Below are 24,341 nucleotides of genomic sequence, written 5' to 3'. Positions count from 1 at the left end.
GGAAAGTACCCGGCAGGGGGGTACTCCTGCGTGGGGTGGGGCCCCTAACAGGGACACAAGGTCCAAAGCTGAACTCTGGCCGGAACGCTTCGAAAGGTCCAAATCTGACTTTCTGAGACCAGAACCTATCAAATGCTTCCGGTGTAAGGGACCAGGACATATTGCTGCTAACTGTCCGTTAAACTCAGAGCCCATGCAGTGTGATATGAGTGCTATGCCAAATATGAAATCGATGTTTGCCCAAGGGGTTTGTTCTATTGCAACCCCTGAAAAGGTCGATAAACATCTGTGTCCTGTTTCAGTAGAGGGGAGAGAGGTGCAGGCTCTCCTGGATACTGGCAGTATGATCACGTTAGTCAAAGCCAGTTTGGTAAACTCCGATAGCTTACAGACCCAGTCAGTAGGGGTCACCTGTATTCATGGGGAAACTCGTGAGTATAATACGGCATGTGTTACCATAGGAACTGTGCTCAACCAGGTAACCTGTCAGGTAGCGTTAATACCCACTCTCATGTATGACGTAATACTGGGGAGGGATTTTCCTTTTTTCTGGGAATTGTGGGAAAAAAGGGTTAAAGAGCCAACAGTGGTTACGATCTCTGGAGAAAGGGCAACAGGAGTCACAGAACCTGAGCTTCTTCATGAGGTTCTGTCATCTCCTGATAAGACCGTGTTTCCTTTTGATGTAATGTCAGGGGACACCGAAACCACTGATGTAAGTGGGGAGCCAGAGGAGAGGGTTGAAAATGTCTTAGCGGATATAAAGGTTTCACGCGACAATTTTGCCACAGCGCAGCTGAATGACCCTACTTTGGTTCGGGCCCGGGAAAATGTAAAAATAATAAATGGTGTTCTGGTTTACCTAGGGGTCACGCTTGCTTATCCCCATATTGCGATGCAAAATAACTTACTGTAGACAAGCAAGGTGAAGACATCGTAGAACAACTGATAGTTCCCAAGCCATTTAGGAAGATGGTCTTGGATCTAGCACATGGTCATTTGTTGGGGGGACATCTGGGGATGGAAAAGACAAAAGAACGAATTTTAATGCGTTTCTTTTGGCCAGGGCTAGTAGCAGAGGTACGAGATTACTGTGCATCTTGTCCCGAGTGCCAATATACATCTCCGTCCCCTAACTTTAGAAGCCCATTGGTACCCTTACCCATTGTGGAAGTGCCATTCGAACGAATAGCTATGGATCTGGTAGGCCCTATAGTGAAATCAGCTCGCGGACATCAGTACATACTGGTGATCCTAGACTACGCCACCAGATATCCAGAAGCTATTCCATTAAGAAATATGACAGCAAAGACCATAGCCAAGGAGTTGGTCCTGGTGTTCAGTAGGGTTGGGATCCCTAAAGAGATCTTAACGGATCAGGGCACCCCATTTATGTCCAGGGTGACCAAAGAATTATGTTGGCTATTCAGGGTGAAGCATATCCGAACCTCAGTCTACCATCCGCAAACGGATGGATTGGTGGAAAGATTCAATAAAACCCTGAAAAACATGTTAAGAAAGGTGATTGCCAAGGATGGTAGGGATTAGGATTGCCTACTTCCCTATTTACTATTTGCCATACGAGAAGTACCGCAATCGTCTACAGGGTTTTCACCCTTTGAACTTCTGTATGGCAGGCAGCCCCGAGGAGAGACGTGGGAGCACGAATCTACCCCGTACCGCAGTATAATTGAGTATGTGTCACAGATGCAGGACCGGATCAAGGCAGTCATGCCCTTGGTTCGAGAACATATGCAGCAAGCCCAACAGGCCCAAAGTAGAATATATAACCGGGGTGCGAAACTGCGTCATTTTAGCCCAGGGGACCGGGTGCTTGTATTAATACCCACAGTAGAGAGCAAATTCTTAGCAAAATGGCAAGGGCCCTTCACAATTGTTAAAAAGATAAGCGAGGCGTGAGGTCAGTACTCAAGAGATTAACAAGATGTTAGACCTAGGGGTAATAGAAGAGTCCGTAAGTGAGTGGTCTAGTCCCATCGTTTTAATTCCCAAACCTGATGGGTCCATAAGGTTCTGTAATGACTATCGCCAGTTAAACTTGGTCTCAAAGTTTGACGCCTACCCAATGGCGAGAGTAGACGAACTAATAGACAAGCTGGGTAGTGCTCGGTACTTAACAACATTGGACTTAACTAAAGGGTACTGGCAAATTCCGCTAACTGAAAAGGCCAAGGAAAAGACGGCTTTTTCTGCACCCAGTGGTCATTTCCAATACACTAGGTTGCCATTTGGCCTCCATGGGGCCCTGGTGACTTTTCAGCGTATGATGGATAGGATCCTAAGGCCACATATTGGTTATACATCAGCATATCTGGATGATGTAATAATTTACAGTAGCGACTGGGAGTCTCACCTACAAAAAGTGCAGGCGGTCGTGGATTCACTAAGACAGGCGGGTCTCACCGCAAACCCTAAAAAGTGTGCCATCGGCTTGGAAGAAGCCAAGTATTTGGGATACACCATTGGGCGAGGTCTGATCAAACCCCAGCTAAACAAAATAGACTCTATACAAAACTGGCCTAGACCCCTAAACAAGAAGCAAGTGAGGTCGTTTTTGGGAATTGCAGGGTATTACAGAAGGTTTATCCCTAATTTTGCATCTATGGCGGTTCCCTTAACCGATCTTACAAAAGGAAAAAATTCGGTGATGATAAAATGGACCCCAGAGTTCCAATCCTTGAAACAAGCCCTGTGCTCCCAGCCGGTACTGGTATGTCCGGATTTTCATAAACCCTTCTCACTGCAAACCGACGCTTCGGAGGCTGGGTTAGGAGCAGTGTTATCACAAATAATTGATGGGGAAGAACACCCTGTCTTATACATAAGTCGGAAGCTGAATGACCATGAAAAGAGGTATGCCACTGTAGAGAAAGAGGCTTTGGCCATTAAATGGGCCCTGGACGCTCTCAAATACTACCTACTGGGCAGAGAATTCACCCTCATCACAGACCATGCACCCCTAAAGTGGATGCAGAATAACAAGGAAAAGAATAGTAGGGTTACCAGGTGGTTTCTGTCCCTCCAGCCTTTTAGGTTCACAGTACAGCACCGAGCAGGCAGCCTCCAGGGAAATGTAGATGGTTTGTCTCGTACTTATTGTTTGTCAAGCCAGGGTGCCCCAACCCATAGGTTAGTGCAAAAGGGGGGGAAATGTGGTGTCTCACAGGGTGAAGTAATTGAGGGTATATATGTGTCTCCCAGGTTCTTAGCATATGCTGAAGAAAGTTATTTAGGAAAGGGTTAAAAAACCTAAGCCTGGGTCCTGATGAGCTGCACCTGGGGAGTTGCTAGATAACTGGGCTGACAACACACTTGCTCAGAACTTCCTGGGAGTGAGAGAAGCCACATCTCACTGAGGGACCCTGAAGGTCCAGAGCCTGCAAACTGCAAGTATCACAGGTTGCTGTTCAGACAGCGTGCTTATTTTGGGTGGACTGAGGATAGCTCATCCACGTCCTAGAGAGGGACCTATTGTTTAGTTAGAGCCTGGACAAGGCTAGGTGTTTTGTTTATGTTTTTGTGTTTTAATGCAACCTGTGAAATAAAAGCTGGCAGGACGCCAGTTGAAATGCACTTCTGTCTCCTCACGTTTTATGCCTCCTTTTGACGTATACGTTAAAAAAAAAGGATACAAGAACGCAGCACACTACATTCTTGTATTCTGCACAGTTCAGTAAAAAAAAAAAACTGTATATTTTTTTTTACAATAGAACTCTATGGTGAATGGAGGCCACTGTATGGCATCAGTCTGAGGCATCTGTTTAACATATACGTTTTTTGCATACGTTAAAAGGATAGGAAACACGTGATGTGAACCCACCCTTAGTCATTCCCATGCTGACCATCCACATAAAACACGGAGGGAGATTTATCAAAACAGATGCTCTGGGAAATGTGCATTTTTGGTATAGCAGATGTATGATATTACTAGAATGGATGCCTTAATGCGGGCTATAAAACTTAAAAAGTGATGGCCTCCTTTATCTTATCTTTTATCCACGGCATGTATAGCATGGGTCCAACACGGGGGTTTCTGTACACAGTGCTGCGTTACATTTACATTCAATGGTACAAGATGCAAAAGGTCCTTGTTGACAATATTATCGGGTGCTGAAGGAATCGGTGGGAATAGGTCCATAGGTCTCTATTATCCATGATCTATGGAAGATCCTATGCCAACAGTCAGTCCTCCCCCCACCTAAGGCAGCTGTGGTCCTCGAGATTTGGGGACTACGTTTTCAAGCATACATCACCTTCATATTAAAATTCTTCCTTCTATGGGATCTGGCATTACCAATACAAATCCATGGCTTCATCAATAGGTACATTGGAGGACGTTTATCAATGGTTTGATGCCAGTTTTATGGAGTTAAAAAGTTGCAAATTATGGTGCACATCATATTTGTGCCCTCATTTAGAACTTTTTGAGCTTCTTACCACTTTTCTAAATTAGACGAGAAGGAAAGATGAGCCTTTGCTGAGTGACCTATAACTATTAAGACATTTACAGAATTTTACTCCAGGTTAATTTGGATGAAAGGGAATCTGTCAACAAAATCTAACTATATGTGACCCAAGCCAAGGCTGCATAATGCATTATGTAGATGAAGTTAAAGGGGTTACCCCATTACTAATGTAAAAAAATGAAAATCAGACATCACATAGTACATCACCACCTCTTTCTAACAAAGCCAGAACCAGCCCTGTACCTCACATGGATCCAGAGATCTCCCCATTCATTGCTCTGCTATATTTATATGAAGCTGACAGCTCAGGGGGAGTGTCTTTTCTGCTGCAGCTTAAGGGGGCGTGTCTCAGCTCTCCCTATCACAGCTCAGGAGACAGCTGAAGGATGAGTGAGTCGGGCAAAGAAATAACTAAAAAACAAACAGCAGGTGGCGCTATACAGATAGATTTTATTGAATAACTCAGTGGCTAGGCAAAATTTTTTATTACATGCAATTACAAAAGTTTTCAGATCTAGGTGCTGGTTTGAAAACTTTAGAATATTTTTCGTGGGACAACCCCTTTAATGCAAGACACTTACTAATAGTATTATAGTAACATAGTATATAAGGCCCAAAAAAATACATTTGTCCATCCAGTTCGGCCTGTTATCCTGCAAGTTGATCCAGAGGAAGGCAAAAAAAAATATGTGAGGTAGAAGCCAATTTTCCCCACTTAAGGGGAAAAATATTCCTTTCCGACTCCAATCAGGCAATCAGAATAACTCCCTGAATCAACGACCCATCTCTAGTAGCTATAGCCTGTAATATTATTACACTCCAGAAATACATCCAGGACCCTCTTGAACTCTTTTAGTGAACTCACCATCACCACCTCCTCAGGCAGAGAGTTCCATAGTCTCACTGCTCTTACCGTAAAGAATCCTATTCTATGTTTGTGTACAAACCTTCTTTCCTCCAGACGCAGAGGATGTCCCCTCGTCACAGTCACAGTCCTGGGGATAAATAGATGATGGGGGAGATCTCTGTACTGACCCCTGATATATTTATACATAGTGTGGAGACTCGCTCTACTAGACAGGATTAGCTGAAGCAGTATAGAGGCAACAACAAGTTCTTTGGATTAAACAGTTCAGTGTTTTATTCACACTTTAGGCAAGTGACAAAACAAGCAGTCATATAAAAAAAAAAGGTTTGCGGTGTTGGTGGTAATTCACACCATGCGGCAACTCTGCCTCAAAGAGTCCTTGCTGATAGCAGCACAACCTGTTTTCACGCCAAACAGGTAGCAAGTCTTCATCCAGACACAGGGCTCCCAGATCCCAACACAGAGACATGGCTTCTGAGCCCAGCAGCCTATTTAAGGACAGCCAGGTGCTGCCAAAACCCGGACGGGCATTTAAAATCCGGTCCGGTATTTGACCTCACCTGGCTGTAAATCAGCCCAGCAGCACATGCTGGGAGGAAAATACCTGTTTTCCCAGACCAACCCTCTCACTGTGTCACATACCCTGAGGGGGTGAACAGACGCCAGACAGTGTACCTGGGACAGGGCATCTGCATTTCCCTGTTTACCGGCCTGCCCTGTGTTCCACCGAAAACTTAAAGTTTTGTAGGGAGAGAAACCATCAGGTGACCCGGGCATTTCTGTCCTTGGCATGGCTCATGCACTTGAAAGGGGAGTGGTCAGTCACCAGGCAGAATTTTCTCCCCAATAAATAATAGCGGAGAGATTCTAGTGCCCACTTGATAGCCCACTTGAGTGCCTCTCTCTCCACTATACTATACCGGGTCTCGGCTGGGGTGAGCTTTCGCGCTGAGGAAGACAACAGGATGCTCCTCCCCGTTGACTTCCTGAGACAGTACAGCACCGAGGCCTACTTCGGAGGCATCGGTCTGTACTATAAACTCCCTTTTGAAGTCGGGCGTCACCAAAACCGGGGACCCGCACAGGGCCGACTTCAAAGCGGAGAAAGCCTCTTCTGCCCGATCATCCCAGCGAACCATCATTGACTTGTGTCCCTTCAAGAGTCCTGTCAAGGATGCGGCTAGAGTAGCAAAGTGGGGAACAATCCTCATGTAATAGCCCACCATTCTCAGGAATGACTTTATTTGCCTAGTGGTGACAGGTCGGGGACAATTCCGTATCGCCTCTATCTGGGCCGGCGCTTCCATATAGGCAATGGGGGAAATTGCCTCCAGGCCCCCGAATCCTTAGGGGCCCCCAAGCCCACACAGGCACCTGCCCACAACTAACGGCAGATCACAGGGAGATGAACGCTTCCATTGTTGAAGCGTTCATCTCCATAGTCATCTGTATCGCCATCCTCAGGACAGCGATACAGATGGCTGTACTGTGGGGCAGGGGAGGGAGAGGTGTCTCTCTTCCCTGTTCCTCTGGTAGGCTGCTGGCACAAGGCCCGCAGCCTATCAGAGGCCGGTGCAGGCGGCGCGATGACATCATCGCGCCGCCTAAACCGTACAGCGCGGGACACAGGCCGGAAGAGGCCTGCATAGCATCGCTGTGTGATGGAGGTAAGTATGAGTGTTTTTTTTTTTTAAAGACCGGGCTATCTGTTACTGCCACATGGGGGGAGCGTGAGGCACTTGATACTGGCACATGGGGGTGGGGGGGTTTGGCACTTGATACTGGCACATGCGGGGGGGTTTGCACTTGATACTGACACATGGGGGGGTTTGGCACTTGATACTGGCACATGGGGGGGTTTGGCACTTGATACTGGCACATGGGGGGGTTTGCACTTGATACTGACACATGGGGGGGTTTGGCACTTGATACTGGCACATGGGGGGGTTTGGCATTTGATACTGGCACATGGGGGGGTTTGGCACTTGATACTGGCACATGAGGGGGTTGGCACTTGATACTGGCACATGGGGGATGGCACTTGATACTGGCACATAGGGGGGGGTTGGCACTTGTTACTGGCACATGGGGCGTTTGGCGCTTGTTACTGGCACATGGGGGGGGAAGAGAGTGTTACTGGCACATGGGGGTGGAAGAGAGGCACTTGTTACTGGCACATGGGGGGGTGGAAGAGAGGCACTTGATACTAACACATTGTTATGGGGCACTATGGGGGCTTCTACTGAGGCCACAAAGAAGAGGTATTTTATATGGGGGGCTCTGTGTGGTACTAGTATTATCTATTTCTGCAGTATAGTATTGGGGAGCACAGTGGCACAGTATTGGGGGTAGTAGGATGATTTGTCCAGAAGATGGGAGGATGATGGAAAAGTAGTAAACTAAGATTTTTTTTTTGTTGTCAAACTGCAGAGATGGAAATTGGCGACAAAATGGTGGTCTGGTCTGAAAGGAGAAGATAAGGACAGAGAACATCTACATCAAAGGAGACGTCACTGGATGTAAGAGGTATGGGGCGCTGTATTTCTGTAGTGATGGGGGGCTGTTAAAGTCAGCAAATGTCATGTGGGGGTGGGGCTTTGTGTTTTTCGCCCCAGGGTTCCATTTCACCTAGACCCGGCCCTGGCCTCTATTTTGTTCACTTGGGGTTTGATGACTCCGCGCCCAATGACAAACCCCAAGTACTTAGTCTCTTCTAACCCTATCGCACATTTTCTTGGGTTAGCGGTTAGGCCAGCTTTCCGAAGGGAGTCCACTACAGCCTGCACTTTGGGTAGGTGACTTTCCCAGTTGGTACTGTGGACGAAGCAAAATGTCCATTAGACGCTGAAAAGCAGCGGGGGCGCCATGCAGACCAAAGGGTAAGACCTTATATTGATACAGCCCCTCAGGTTTGATGAAGGCAGTTTTCTCTTTGGCAGCCTCTGTTAAGGGCACCTGCCAGTACCCTTTCGTGAGGCCCAAAACAGAAAAATACCGGGCTTGTCCTAACCTCTCGATGAGCTTATCTACCCGGGGCATGGGATACGCATCGAATTTGGAAGCCTCGTTAAGTTTTCGAAAGTCGTTACAAAACCACAATGTCCCATCCGGCTTGGGTATTAATACTATAGGACTGGCCCACTCACTTTTTGACTCCTTAATAACGTCTAGCTGCAACATTAGCTGCACCTCCTCCGATATGGCTTGTTGCCGAGCCTCGGGCACCCGGTATAGTTTTTTCATCTGACTTTTGCCTGAGGCTCAGTGACAATGTCATCCTGGATTATGGAAGTGCGTCCAGGGAGGTCCGAGAACACATCCGTGTTCCGACTAACGAACTCCCTGGCCTCCTGAGTCTGTTAAGAGGAGAGGCTGTCAGCAATTTTTACTGTGGCAGCTGCCTCTCTTGCATCAGACAGAGGGGCCAGTACCTCTTCTCCTAGAAAACCCAGCTGCGGGCTGTCTTCTGTGAAGGTTTCCCTATCTTTCCATGGTTTGAGTAAATTCACATGGTAAACCTGCTCCAGCTTTCGCCACCCTGGCTGGTGTACCTTGTAGTTTACATTTCCAATTTTCTCAAGTACCTCGCAGGGCCCCTGCCACCTAGCCAGGAACTTACTGTTCACTGTCGGCACCAGGACCAAAACCCGATCACCCGGGTTAAAGATCCGGACCCAAGCTTGCCGATTATAGACCCGACTCTGGGCTCGCTGAGCTGCCTTCATATGCTCCCTAACAAGAGGCTACACTGTCTCTATCCGATCTTGCATCTGGGTAACTAACTCAATGACACTTTTATGTGGAGTGGGTTGTTGTTCCCACGCCTCTTTGTCCACGTCCAAGAGACCGGTAGGGTATCTGCCATATAGCAGTTCGAAGGGCGAGAACCCAGTAGAGGCCTTGGGTACCTCTCGCACTGCGAACATGAGGTAGGGCAGAAGCAGGTCCCAGTCCTTCCCATCTTTAGACACTACCTTTTTCAACATAATTTTTAATGTTTGGTTAAACCGTTCTACCAGACTGTCCGTTTGCGGATGGTAAACAGACATCTGTAGTTGTTTTATGTGCAGCAACTTACAGAGTTCCCTCATTACCTTGGACATAAAAGGGGTCCCTTGGTCGGTCAGAACCTCTTTAGGTAATCCTACTCGGGAAAACATCTCCATTAACTCCTTAACTATGAGTTTGGCTAAGGTATGTCGCAGTGGCACCGCCACCGGGTACCGAGTGGCATAGTCTAGAATGACTTAAGATGTGTTGATGCCCTCTTGCGGACTTCGGTACTGGGCCTATGAGGTCCATAGCTATTCAGTCAAATGGTACTTCGATAATTGGGAGAGGTACTAGGGGACTACGGAAATGTGGCTGGGGGCTAGTTATCTGGCAGGTCGGGCAAGACTTACAAAACACTTCCACTTCTTTGAATATGCTGGGCCAGTAAAACCACTGTAGAATACGATCCTGAGTTTTCTGCAGCCCCAGAGAACGTGTTGGTGGGCTAGATCTAACACGAGCTTGTGATAAGCCTTGGGGACCACCAACTGTTCAATAGGCTCACTCCGTAGTTGGTTTACCTGATACAACATATCTTGATGAACCACAAAACGGGGAAACACTGACTCTGCCCCAGGTTGTTGTGGCTCACCATCTACTATGAACACATTTTCCCAGGCGCGGGATAGGGTTGGGTCCCGACGTTGGGCGATACCAAAATTTTCCCCGGAGACATTGAGGTCTGCCAATTTAGGACCCGGCGCAAGTCCTCCGCGTCTCCCACCATCACACTTAGCGGGGTTGTCTCCCCCTCTTCCACCGAAGTGGCGGTCACCCCTACAGCTGGCCCATCAGTCTCAGGTTCCCAGGGTTCTGGTCACCCCCCTGAGCCGGGCCACTCTGCTAGGGTTACCTCTGTCTCATGGGTATCAGTCACTCTCATAGCAGGCCACAGTGCCGGGAAGCCCGGGAAGTCTCTCCCTATTATGAGTTCATAATGTATATTTGTGGCAACAGCGACCTCGTGGGTCCATCTGCTGGCCACCATGGTTAGAGACACCAGCGCGGTGGGGTAGTCTTTTAAGTCTCCGTGGATGCACATCACCCCGACTTTCCAGCCAGTATACTCAGTGGACCGCACCAGGGTAGCCCTTACTAGGGTCACCAGACTCCCTGAGTCCAGCAGAGCCTCCGCCGGAGTGTCTCCCACTTCCACCTGGCACAAGTGATCTAGAGACTCTGGGGTACCTGTTGCACACAGCCTCCTGGCATATAGCGACTGACGGTAGCCATAGTTAGTGTCCATGGGCTGAACCCGATAGGGACAGTCAGCCCTTACATGGCCAGGCTCCTGACACCGCCAGCAGACTATCGGAGCTAGGTCCTCCGTGGGTACATCCCGGGGGGGGGGGGGGGTTTATCAGCTCAAATCTCTGGGCCTGTGGTGGAGATTTCCGGGGTTTGCCGATCCCCCTCCCGGCAGAACTCTCCTTTAGAATCCTGGTAGCTTCATAGTGTTCCACCAGGTCCACCATCTCAAGGGCATAGCTAGGTCCTCCGTGGGTACATCCCGGGGGGGTTTTATCCGCTCAAATCTCCGGGCCTGGGGTGGAGATTTCCGGGGTTTGCCGATCCCCCTCCCGACAGAACCCTCCTTTAGATTCCTGGTAACTTCATAGCGTTCCACCAGGTCCACCATCTCAAGGGCATTGCCAGGAGATACCTGACCGATCCAATGCTGGAGAGGATATGGCAAAGCCCTCCAGAACATATCGGCTCATAGTCTATCCAGCATGGCCGGGGGACCCAGCACATCAGGCTGTAGCCACTTTTGCAAGAGGTGGAGTAAGTCATAATACTGGGTCCTCGCAGGCTCAGCCGGCTTAGACCCCCACTGATGTACCCGCTGTGCCCGGACTAACACTTTTACCCCCAGTCTTGCCAAAATCTCACCCTTTACTTTTTGGTAGTCGGCTGCTTGATCGTCCGGCAAGTCGAAATACACCCGCTGGGAATCGGATGCCAGGAATGGAGCAACGACCTCAGCCCACTGGTCACAGGATAGCTTTATCCTGATGGCCGCTTTCTCGTACATCGCCAGGTAGGTTTCGATGTCATCTGCGGGGGTCATCTTAGGAATCGCGGCACAAACTGATTTCTGGGCATCGTGGACACTCGGGGTTACTCCTGCTGTCTGCAAAGCCATCACGTGTTGTAGCAGCAATTGGTTAGTCTCCTGCTGCTGCTTATTAGCCTCGCGTTGCTGCAGGTTTGTCTCTCACTGCTGTAGATTAGCCTCCATGAGGGTCTTTACCACAGCCTCCATTTTGTCGTGGGGCACTGGTTGTAATACAGCTGGTTTTGATATACGACATACAACGACATACAACCATGCCTGAAAAATGCAGAAACTAAAAATATCGGCGTTCACGCCAGCCTCACTGCTCTTGCACGCATCCTCCACCAATTGTGGGGACTCGCTCTGGTAGACAGGATTAGCAGACGCATTATAGAGGCAACAACATGTTCTTTGGATCAAACAGTTCAGTGTTTTATTCACACTTTAGGCAAGTGACAAAACAAGCAATCATAGTCAAACAAAAAGTCACCTTGCAGTGTTGGTGGTAATTCACACCATGCAGCAATTCTGCCTCAAAGAGTCCTTGCTGATAGCAGCACCAACCTGTTTTCACGCCAAACAGGTAGCAAGTCTTCACCCAGACACAAGGCTTCTAAATCCCAACACAGAGACATGGCTTCTGAGCCCAGCAGCCTATTTAAGGACAGCCAGGTGCTGCCAAAACCCGGACCGGCATTTAAAATCTGGTCCGGTATTTGACCTCACCTGGCTGTAAATCATGCTGAGAGGAAAATACCTGTTTTCCCAGACCAAACCTCTTACTATATCACAATAGTATTTAGATCTCCCCTCAGTCGTCTTTTATCTAAAGTGAATAACCCTAATGTTGATAATCTTTCAGGGTACTGAAAGCAGTTGCCTGACACTGGTTTTTACAGCTTAGTTTGTTGTTCACTAAAATTCCTAGTTCCTTTTCCATGTCAGTGTTACCCAGTGTTTTATCATTTAGTATGTACGGGTGACTTGCATAATTCCTTGCCATGTGCATAACCTTACATTTGTCAGTGTTAAACCTCATCTGCCCCTTATCTGCCGAAGCCTCTAATTTATCCAGATCCATCTGTGCAGTATACTGTCCTCTCCCGTGTCAATTACTTTACACAGTTTAGTGTCATCTGCAAAAATTGATATTTTACACTGCAAGCCTTCTACAAGATCATTAATAAATATATTAAAGAGAATAGGGCCAATACTGACCCCTGAGGTACCCCACTAGTGACAGTGACACAATCTGAGTGTGTACCATTAATAACCACCCTCTGTTTTCTATCACTGAGCCAGTTACTTACACACATACAGACATTTTCTCCCAGTCCAAGCATTCTCATTTTATATACTAACCTTTTATGCGGTACAATGTCAAATGTTTTGAAGAAGTCCAAATATACGACATCCATTGATTCGCTGCTGTCAAGTCTAGAACTTACCTCCTCATAGAAACTGATTAAATTAGTTTGACATGACCGATCCCTCATTATTTTGCTTGAGGTACTCCAAGATAGCATCTCTTAGAAAACCTTCAAACAGTTTACCCACGACAGATGTTAAACTTACTGGCCTATAGTTTCCGGGATCTGTTTTTAGACCCTTTTTGAATATTGGTACCACATTTGCTATGTGCCAATCCTGTGGAACACTCCCTGTCAGTATAGAGTCCTTAAATATCAGAAATAAGGGTTTGGCTATGACATTACTTAATTCTCTTAGGATACGGGGGTGTATGCAATCTGGTCCTGGCGATTTGTCTATTTTAATCTTTTTAAGACGCCGCTGTACTTCTTCCTGGGTCAGACAGGGCACTTTTAATGGGGAATTAACTTTTACATTCTGCATTTCATCTGACAGTTTATTTTCTTCAGTGAATTCAGTGGAAAAAAAAAAATATTTAATAGCTTTGCTTTCTCCTCATCGCTCTCTGCAACTCCCCCCTCATTTCTCTGTAAAGGTCAGACACCTTCAGATTTATACTTTTTACCATTTACAGTTGTGTTCCAAATTATTCAACCCCCAATGCTGTAAAGGGTTTTAGGGAATTTAGTGTACATTTGTAATTGTGTTCAAAATGAAATCTTACAAGGACTTTTTAAAGAACCAAATGCAACTAAAATGACATCAATTGTTTTTGTAATACAGTATTAAATGTTTTTTTTTGTGATTTCTTCATTGACACAATTATTCAACCCCTTAAAGACTACCACTCTTAAGAACAGAGGTTCATTCAAGTGTTTTCGATCAGGTATTGAAAACACCTGTGGATGTCAAGGAGCAGCAATCAAGCATAATAAGCACCAATTAGGCAGATTTAAAAGGACTGTGATACTCAGCTCCTTCTAGACATTTACTGGTGTGTTTACAAACATGGTGAAGTCAAGAGAATGGTCCAGGAAGACAAGAGAAGAGGTGATTTCTCTTCACAGGAAGGGCAATGGCTATAAGAAGATTGCAAAGATGTTAAACATACCAAGAGACACCATAGGAAGCATCATTCGCAAATTCAAGGCAAAGGGCACTGTTGAAACGCTACCTGGTCGTGGCAGAAAGAAGATGCTGACTTCGACTGCTGTGCGCTACCTGAAGCGCAAAGTGGAGAAAAGTCCCCGTGTGACTGCTGAGGAACTGAAAAAAGATTTGTCAGATGTGGGTACTGAAGTTTCAGCTCAGACAATAAGGCGCACACTGCGTAATGAAGGCCTCCTAGCCAGAACTCCCAGGCGCACCCCCTTGCTGTCTCCAAATAATAAGAAGAGTCGACTGCAGTATGCCAAAAGTCATGTGGACAAACCACAAAAGTTTTGGGATAGTGTTCTGTGGACTGATGAAACAAAATTAGAACTGTTTGGGCCCATGGATCAACGCTATATTTGGAGGAGGAAGAAGAAGGCCTATGAAGAAAAGAACACCTTGCCTACTGTGAAACATGGTGGGGGGTCAATCATGCTTTGGGGCTGTTTTGCTTCTACAGGTACAGGGAAGCTTCAGCGTGTGCAAGGTACCATGAATTCTCTTCAGTACCAGGAGATATTGGATGAAAATGTGATGCAGTCCATCACAAACCTGAGGCTTGGGAGACGTTGGACCTTTCAATAGAACAATGATCCCAAGCATACCTCCAAGTCCACTAGAGCATGGTTGCAGATTAAAGGATGGAACATTTTGAAGTGGCCATCGCAGTCACCAGACTTAAATCCGATTGAGAACCTCTGGTGGGACCTAAAGAAAGCAGTTGCAGCGCGCAAGCCTAAGAATGTGACTGAACTGGAGGCTTTTGCCCATGAAGAATGGGCGAAGATACCCGTAGATCGCTGCAAGACACTTGTGTCAAGCTATGCTTCACGTTTAAAAGCTGTTATAACTGGAAAAGGATGTTGTACTAAGTACTAAGATTGAATGTCACTTGGGGGTTGAATAAAACTGTGAGCACAGAAAATACATTTATGGTTATTTCATTATAAATGCTATGTTATATTTGTCTGGCTTACAAGTGCCTCTTTGATTTAATTGTAAACAAGATGACTGAAATGATCAAAATCAATGTCAAACTGGCCAAAACACTCAATTTCAGTGGGGGTTGAATAATTTTGAAAACAACTGTATATAATTGAAAAACATTTAGGGTTACTTTTTCTCTCTTTGGCAATTAATCTCTCGGTCTCTAGTTTGGCTGCTTTTATTAGTTTTTTACATATTCTATTTTTTTCCTTATAGTTTTTCAGTGCTTCCTCGCTACCCTCCTGTTTTAGTGATTTAAATGCTTTCTTTTTGTCATGTATTGCTTTCTTTACAGTTCTATTTATCCACATTGTTTTTTTCTTGTTCCTTAACCTTTTATTCCCATAAGGTATGTATGTCTCACAATTAGATTTTAGGATGCTTTTAAAAATATACCATTTTGTGGTTGTATTTTTATTTTTGAGGACTTTGTCCCAGTTAGTTAGGCCTATGGCCTCTCTTAGTTGGCTAAATTTTGCTTTTTTGAAGTTTGGTATTTTTGTTCCTCCCTGAAGAATGATAATTGGAAGGTTATTAATTTATGGTCACTATTTCCCAGGTGTCCCCCGACCTGCACATCTGTTGTTCTGTCAGGTCTATTGGTTAATACTAAGTCCAGTATGGCCGTCCCTCTAGTCGGGTCCTGAACCAGTTGGGAAAGGTAATTGTCTTTGGTTATTGCCAAGAACCTGTTTCCTTTATGAGATGTACAAGTTTCAGTTTCCCAGTCTATATCTGGGTAGTTGAAGTCCCCCATAATAACCACCTCATTATGATTTGCCGCCTCGTCTATCTCGTTTAGTAGAAGATGTTTTGTGATTGTCCATATTGCCTCCTTTGCTGGCTGGATTCATTTCTATGCCTCTATGGTGCTGCTGCGATGGCTGTGTTTGTACACTACAGGGAAAATCACTGTCCTACGTATCTGCACTCCATAGCCCCAGCCACCAGAGAGGCGGGTGCTTTTTCTTATAGTGTGCAAGCACGACCACCGCTGTTAGATTGCAGGGTGGTTGTAACCATGAAAATGAGCAGCATATAATGTGATGGAAAAATGAATCCAGCCAGCAAAGGAGGCAATATGGACAATCACAATACATTAGTAAGTGCCTTTTATTAACTTTCTATACATGATAAATGCCATTTGCTGAAGTGATGCAAACAATTTACTAATCTCCCCTTCACAGCGTTGTGACTGAATTGTTGGCTGGATCTGTTCTTATAATGTTCCAAGCAATTGCTGTCGCTTTAAATAATGTTTTCCGGAATTCATATATTGATGACCTATCCTCGGGATCGATCATTAACATTTGATTGGTAGAGGGGTCTGACTCCTGGCGCCTCCATCAATCAACTGTTTAAAGAGGCTCTGGTGAGGGCTGAGCCCCCTTCCTAGGCCAGTGATGTCACATTCATTGGTTACATGGCCTATGTGCAGCTCAGTGGCATTCAAGTGATTTGGGCCTTGGCGACCACTATACAATGTCACGGCAATGTGTTTGATATGCTGTAAGGAGGCAGCAGAGCTCACCTGAGCATCACAGCCTCCTCAAACAGCTGATCAGCGGCAGTGGCGGGAGCTGGCCCCCCCACTAGATATTGGTGACCTATATCCTGTGGATAGGTCATCAATATTGTACTCTTGGAAAAGCCCTTCAAATAGTGCTCTGAGCAATACAAGATCCACCTAGACTCAGTAGTCTATTGTTTAAAGACTGTAAATCCATGTAATACCACAGACTTGGTCTCCCATATGCATGTCAACCCGTTTTCACCAAAGGGCAGAGGTATTACAGGGGGAAAGTTCTTTGAAGATGATGTCATAATTGTAGTTGTAAATTTCATAATGAGGCCCGGACACAAAAAGTGATTCTTCATACTTCTGATTCCAGACATGTTCCTGTCTTTTGCACATTACTGTTCAAAGCCTTCTCCCTGTCCCTTCAAACAGATTGATTAGTAATTAGCCCCTTGCTACACTCGAAAAAGCTTTTAGTCATGACAAGCCTGCATCGATCACCCACTTTGCATTTCCAAAGGGACACTTCAAATAAGGAGGACATACTGTACGTTGTCAGAGTGCTGTCAGAGACCCCATATATCAACGGCAAGAGAGCTTCTGCCGTACGTGAGCACACGCCACGCAGACCTTTCTTCGTCTTTGAACCTTATCGCCTTCAAAGAGTTTTTTTTTTTTTTTATGATGGGAAAGCATGACTTTAGTATGAATTGTAAAATGTTGCCAATGGTGTTGAGCGAATCGAAGTCCACAAAGCGGACCTCGATCCATATTTCAAGGAAAATACGTGAGCACACGCCACAGAGACTTTTCTTCGTCTTTGAACCTTATCGCCTTCAAAGAGTTTTTTTTTTATTGATGGGAAAATGTGACTTTAGTATGAATTATGAAATGTCACTAATAGTGTTGAGCGAATCTAAATCCACAAAGTGGCCCTCGATCCGAATTTCAGGAAAAATTTGATTCGCCGCAAAGCTTCGTGGTTGCGAATTGATGTTCCCTGAATGGCGGTAAAATAAATAAAAAAATCATACTTCTCTTAGCCATTTGAGCGCGAAGAGCCGGCCGCTGCTATCTTGATTGTAGATCTCAAATGAAATTCTGTGAGCGGCGATGTATGACATCACCATGCTAGCCGACGGGCCGAGTGAGATTTCGCGCTAGATCTTCAATCAAGATGGTGACGACTGGCTATTCTCGATCAAATGGATGAGGTATGATTTAATTTTTTATTTTTATTTTATTTTACACTGTGTTATTACTGTCAGATGCCGCGATCAGCTAAGAATGTGGTATCTGAGGTGTGCAATAGCCACTCCCGGTCATTGCACCCACTACTTACAAAGTAATTTGTCACAAAGCAAATTTTTGGGCAAAATTCGGCAAACCAGCTGAATCGAATTTTCTAATACTTTGCTCTTCTCTAGTCACTAACCTGGATTCATGGTGTTTACTAGCAGTTTGCAATGACCATGGATTAATGGCGTTTATTTAAGCAGGTTGTCTTTAAGTTGTGGGCTAAGGCTTGCAAGGTCTCAACCAAATTTAACCCTCTTGTGACAGTCCTATACAATGAACAGGAAAGGTTGATCCACTGCAATGGTGCACATTCACCCAAATTTTGCTGATCCCATCATCATTGGTACTTTAAGTTTCCAGTCCGCTCCTGCTGTCGAGGGCACTATGCATCAAGTTATTCCATAGTCCTGAATAATGAGTCACTCTTTTCAGTGGCTTTCCCCCTTGAAGACATCTACAGTATATACCCTAATGAGACCTATGGTCTTGGGTGGGTCTAATGGTACAAAGTATTTTACCTTTTGCCCCAACTACAACTGTCATCAATGTCTAATCCTGTAGGATTACTTTTGGTGCACTCTTGCTTATATAATAGGGCACCACATTCCCATATACATGCAATAAGGAAAGTAGACCTGACAGCTCAGGGTATTGGACTAAAGTATCCATACACCTTCAATAGCCGTCGGACAAATATTCCTCCTGACCCACCGACATATGCATGCGAGCATGCATGTGCACAGTAAGATGCTGTCAGATATCTCTCATGTCAAGAATGGATTGGGCATGTTGAGATGCAATATTCCTGATCCTTTCCGATATCCAACATAATCTATTTGGGGAATATTCACACTCACCCATACTTATAAGATTGTTGGGTTTGGCTAGGCGAGGTTCGGACAGGGCAAAAAATAATGAAGTAGTGCTGCATGTCAAGGGATTTTGTCTGCCAGAATGCTGATATCCATACCCGAAATTATGGTGAATGGGATACATTGGGCACTGGGGCTGTCCAGCATATGCCAGATCCAGTGACTATGCTGGACCAGAATTACTGAATTTAGCTGCAGATGTGAACCTAGCCTTAGCTCTTACATGTAGGGGTAGAGTTTTATATTACTGTAGACCTTTGAGTGTATTATCAGAATTCAATGGTAAGATATATAGAGAAACTGGTATTTTGGCAAGTCCCTAATGACTCCATCTGTTCAGCAAGCAATAGAAGCTACTGGGCCAGCCGAAAATGGCAGGCTCATACAAGAGGAGACTAAATGGATAACTGGAACCGCAGTACCCCAGATTTGGGGGTATCGGCAAACTTTGGGTTTGTATGGTAATGTTTGTAATGTTTTTAACATGCTATGCATTGTTACACCAGCATATGGCGTATGAGTGGCACTGTGAATGGAGCTAACCACTCCAATCCACCCCTCTAAATAGGAGTTGACAGCTTGGAGTAAGGGAACATGTCCATCTGCTCCCGCTCCAAGGGCCTTAGGGACTAGATATCCAGCTCATCTGTGAGGATCACTAGTCCAGGGAAACTGCAAGGTCCCAGGCAACAGAATGCAAGCTACAGCATTTAGAGTCAGCAGAGTGATTAGCACTACAGCTATACAGACTCTGCTGCAGGTGATGGGAAATGTGTTAAGACACCCATCACCACAGTCCAGGGCAGACACACTCCCAAGCCTGCATTTTACAAGTGGACACATATAGCAACAAGTGTCAGCTTATTGCTGTTTGCAGGAGAATCAGGAGAGACAGACAGACTTTTGGCGGCTAGTATACTCAGAGTGCCATCATTAGCCTCCATACCTCATCATCTGGGTAGAGAAATTGCACTGGGTACAAACTACTGCTGGATGTACTGTTGCTGTAATCTTGCAATTAGTAAAGAGAGATTTTTGCTCTTTTACCTTTGGCCTGATTCTTTGCACCATCTTTTCACTGCACTGATTTCCAGGGAGTGACCGTCATGACACAGCATCTCATCAGGGCCTCTACCACTCCTATCCTCAGCTTTGGCTCCCCCATGGGCTCGCTGTAGAACTCCCTCCATCAAAGTCTAAAGGAATCTTTTTCTACACTTGAACATGTGGGCACATATCCATTTATGCAGCTGCTGTGGCTTTCACAACAGAAATCAGATGACTCCAGTTTTCTTCAGAGACAGGGCTCTCACCTATCAGACATGTATGATGCCTCCTGTGGATTTGCCATAACTGTCTAAGGGTAAGGCCACACGGTTAGGTTTTCTGAAGACGTTTTTGGAAGCTAAAACCAGGAGTGAATTAAAAAAAGAGGAGAAGTCCTTCATACTTTCTCTTCTCTAATGATCTACTCCTGGTTTTGGCTTCCAAAACTGCATCAGGAAACCTGACCGTATGGCCGTACCCTAAAGTGGGAAACCTCCTTTAACCCATTTAAGCTTCTAATTCCTAGAGAGATTGCTCATTCCATATTAGATATTATTCCATGTATTTCCATTTTATTGTGCCCTGAGAATATTTTACATAGTACAGAGTATGTGCGTCATGGAGTTTAAGTCACGTCAGATTGATTGGAGAGGGTTTTGCTTGATTTGTTGCAAAGCACAGCCTGTTTCAGATAAGTTTGGAATGTCTCATGGCCGATACTGTGTGTTATTCTTAGGAACTCCTGTTTGTTCAACTGCTAGTTCACAGGGGGATTGGAGTTTCCAGTGTACCTACTAGCTGGCGAAATCCCAGTATGATGTTTACGGAGCCCATATTAAAATCTAGTGAACTTCATAGAAGAAACAGCTCTGAGGTAGGAATTCTTCACATTCTTATATTATGTGAAGATCGGGGTTCAGGAAGAATGGGGGAAAATGGTTATATCTAGGGATGAGCGAATTTCATATTTTGAACTTCGAGTTCGAATTTGTGTTGTGGTATAAGCTGAATTGCGTTATGAATTCCGTTACCATGGTCCATAACGCAATTCCATGAGGGAATGCATAACGGAATGCCTATAGAAGTCTATGGCCTGCATAACGGATCCGTCCGGTTTCTGTTATGCAGGAGAGGCTGCCACCTACATAGAAATAGATTATGAATGCACATTGTACAGGACCTGGAAATAAATACATATAATGACATTAAGTTAGCCTGTTGGAGACAGTGGCGGGGTGCAAAGGTGATAATGCACCTCTGGGGCGTTACACACTGCGCACCACCATTCCATTTATGGGGCTGACGCTCGAATAAATGAAGGGGGCCACACAAGCGCAGTCCGCTTTCCAGATGCCGTTATAGAAATAGCTGAGGTGGGACCCGCAGCTATCAGACATATCCTAGCACTATGCCCCCAATGCTTGAGATGATACAACCCCTCTAACGACACAAGTTCCTGAGGGCCTGCAGGTAAGCTGACCCTGTAAAAGTTTGTAGGTAAAGGCCTGCTGGTGAGCTGACCCTGTAAAACATTATATGTGAGGGCCTACTGGTGAGCTGACCCTCTAAAAAATTAAATGTGATGGCCTGCAGGTGAGCTGACCCTGTAAAACATTATATGTGATGGCCTGCTGGTGAGCTGACCCTCTAAAAATTTTAAATGCGAGGGCCTGCTCGTGAGCTGACCCTCTTAAAAATTATATGCGTGGGCCTGCTTGTGAGCTGACCCTGTAAAACATTATATGCGAGGGCCTGCAGTTGAGCTGACCCTGTAAAAAATGATATGCGAAGGGCATATATGCGAGGGCATTATATGCAACGAATAAGCATGTGTTGATATGATGGAGGAGAAGAAGGAGGATTAGAAAAGGAAGATTCAACCATATGCCCTTGTCTGTGGTGGAAGGGGTGCATGGGAATACAATATATTCAGTACATTATAAACAACACATTTAAAGTACCTTTACGTTCATCAGCTTTCCTCTGGTGGAGTCGAGAAGTCATGGTCAATCCAGGCCTTGTTCGTTTTTATAAGAGTCAACTTGTCAGCATTTTCAGTTGACAGGCGTATACACTTACAGTATCTGTTATAATGCCACCAGCAGCACTAAATACCCGCTCAGACAAAACGCTGCTGGCAGCACCTCCAAGGCGTAGAGCGCCAGTTCATGCCACGCATCCAGCTTGGACACCCAGTAGTTGTAAGGCACTTGAGGGATCATTGAGGACGCAGGCACGGTCTGCTATGTACTCCTTCACTATCTTCCAAAATTTTTCCCTCCTTGTGACACTAGGCCATGCATCAGGGTGAGGGTGATGGCCGGGTTTTATGAAACTGTCCCAGGCTTTGGAGAGTGTTACCCTGCCTCTGTTGGAACTGCTGTGTGTTCCCCTTGTCTCCCCTCCTCGGTTGGCCAAGGAACTACGTACTCTGCTGCCAGAGTTGTCAGAAAGAAATTTTTGGAGCTATTTTTCAACAAGGATCTTCTGGTTTTTGCTCGTCCTCTCCACCAGAGGAATGAGAGATGGGAAGTTCTCTTTGTAGCGGGGGTCGAGAAGGGTGAACAACCAGTAATCCGTGTTGTCTAAAATGCATATAACGTGCGGGTCACGGGAAAGGCAGCCTAACATGAAGTCAGTCTAAACAATAAATGTATTAGTCCAACTCACCCAATTCTTCTGTGCACGGATCAAGCCAAGGCCAGCTCTTCACATAGGCATAACAAGAAAAAGAAAAGGTTGCAGCATGGGGTAGATCAACTGTTATTGCGTCTTTATTCCAGTGTTCACATGACAGGTAAGACGTAGTGGACTTCACCTCCCATCAGATCAACATGATCACCATGATCATGATTAAGAACCAGGATGTTCAAAACATGTTGATCTGATGGGAGGGGGAGGGAGGTGAAGTCCACTACGTCTTACCTGTCATGTGAACACTGGAATAAAGACGCAATAACGTTTGATCTACCCCGTGCTGGAACCTTTTCTTTTTCTTGTTATGCCTATGTCACAATCAGTGTGGGGGGGAAACTCCACACTGAACACAGGAGGAAAGGGGAACAGTAAATGGGCCTGGAAACTAGGGAAGAAACAGGTCACCTCCTATACAACCCTAATCCAGGCCCTGACTACCTATCAATATGAATAGACCTTGAAGGTAGGAATATTCATAAACAGGTACCTAGGCCCTGATTTCCCTATAAGGCCCTGGAATAAGTATAGGACCAGAGACAACCCATTCCTGCCCAGATGGACGAATGGAAGTTTCTGTCTCAGGCCCAGATACAACAACAGGGAATATAACAAATACAAACAAATGCAACACTTAACTTCTGTATAGATGGAAGAACAGGAACACCAGAGAGGATCTCACACCAGCTCAGCCAAACCCAAATGAAGCTATCAACTGCATAGTCAGAAGGGTGGGGTGAGACTATAAAGGGTAGAAGTGATGACCACTGAGCAACAGCTGAGAAAAGGAAAGTGGTCATTAACCCTATCAACACTGAATCAAGAGAAATTAAGGAGGCTGTTAGATTCCTCCATGCTCAGCCAATCTCCTTTATTTCCTGACATCAGTCACCTGAGGGACAGTGACAGTATCCCCCCTTCTAGGGGTGACCTCCGGGCACCCAGGACTGACCTAATCAGGATGGGCTCTGTGAAAGGCCTTCACCAGACGATTTGCATTAACATTGGTCGCTGGAACCCACATTCTCTCCTCTGGTCCGTAACCCTTCCAGTAGACGAGATACTGGAGAGATCTACAGAGAACTCAGGAGTCCACAATCCTGCTGATTTGAAATTCTAAATTACCGTCCACCATGACAGGAGCGGAAGGAAAGGAGGACGGCTCAACTGGTTCGACACATTTCTTCAACAACGACTTATGAAATACATTATGAATTTTCAAAGCCTGAGGAAGTTCAAGACGGAAGGCTACAAGGTTAACAATGGTAGTGATCTTATATGGACCAATAAATCTTGGGCCCAACTTCGAAGAAGGTACCTTAAGCTAAATGTTCCTTGTGGACAGCCACACAGAATCACCCACCCTCAGGTCCGGACCATTCATACATCTCCTGTCAGCCACACGCTTATACCTATTGCCCATCTTTTTCAGGTTATTTTGAATTTTCCGCCAAATCGAAAACAAAGAAGAGGAAAATCGTTCCTCCTCAGGAATACCGGAAGTTTGAGAACCAGAAAATGTGCCAAACTGTGGATGGAATCCATATGCGCTAAAAAACGGCGACTTATCAGTGGACTCCTGTCTACGGTTATTAATGCCGAACTCAGCTAATGACAAGAATGAAGACCACTCCTCCTGGTTCTCTATAAACAAAACATCTCAAGTAAGTCTCCAGATTCTGATTGGTGTGCTCCTTCTGTCCGTTTGACTGAGGATGAAAAGCTGAAGAAAAATGCAATTGTACCCCCAGTCGAGTACAGAACGCTTTCCAGAATCTGGAAACAAACTAAGTCCCCCGATCAGACACCACATCAGAGGGAATGCCATGTAGTTTCACAATGTTATCGACAAACACCTGTGCAAGAGTCTTGGCAATAGGTAGAGCAGGCAATTCTATAAAATGCGCCATTTTGCTAAACCAATTAACTACCA

Source organism: Bufo bufo, chromosome 9 (genome assembly GCF_905171765.1).
Source record: "Bufo bufo chromosome 9, aBufBuf1.1, whole genome shotgun sequence".
NCBI lineage: Eukaryota > Metazoa > Chordata > Amphibia > Anura > Bufonidae > Bufo > Bufo bufo.
The sequence above is the reverse complement of the archived record's forward strand: the minus strand, read 5'-3'. Positions refer to the sequence as shown.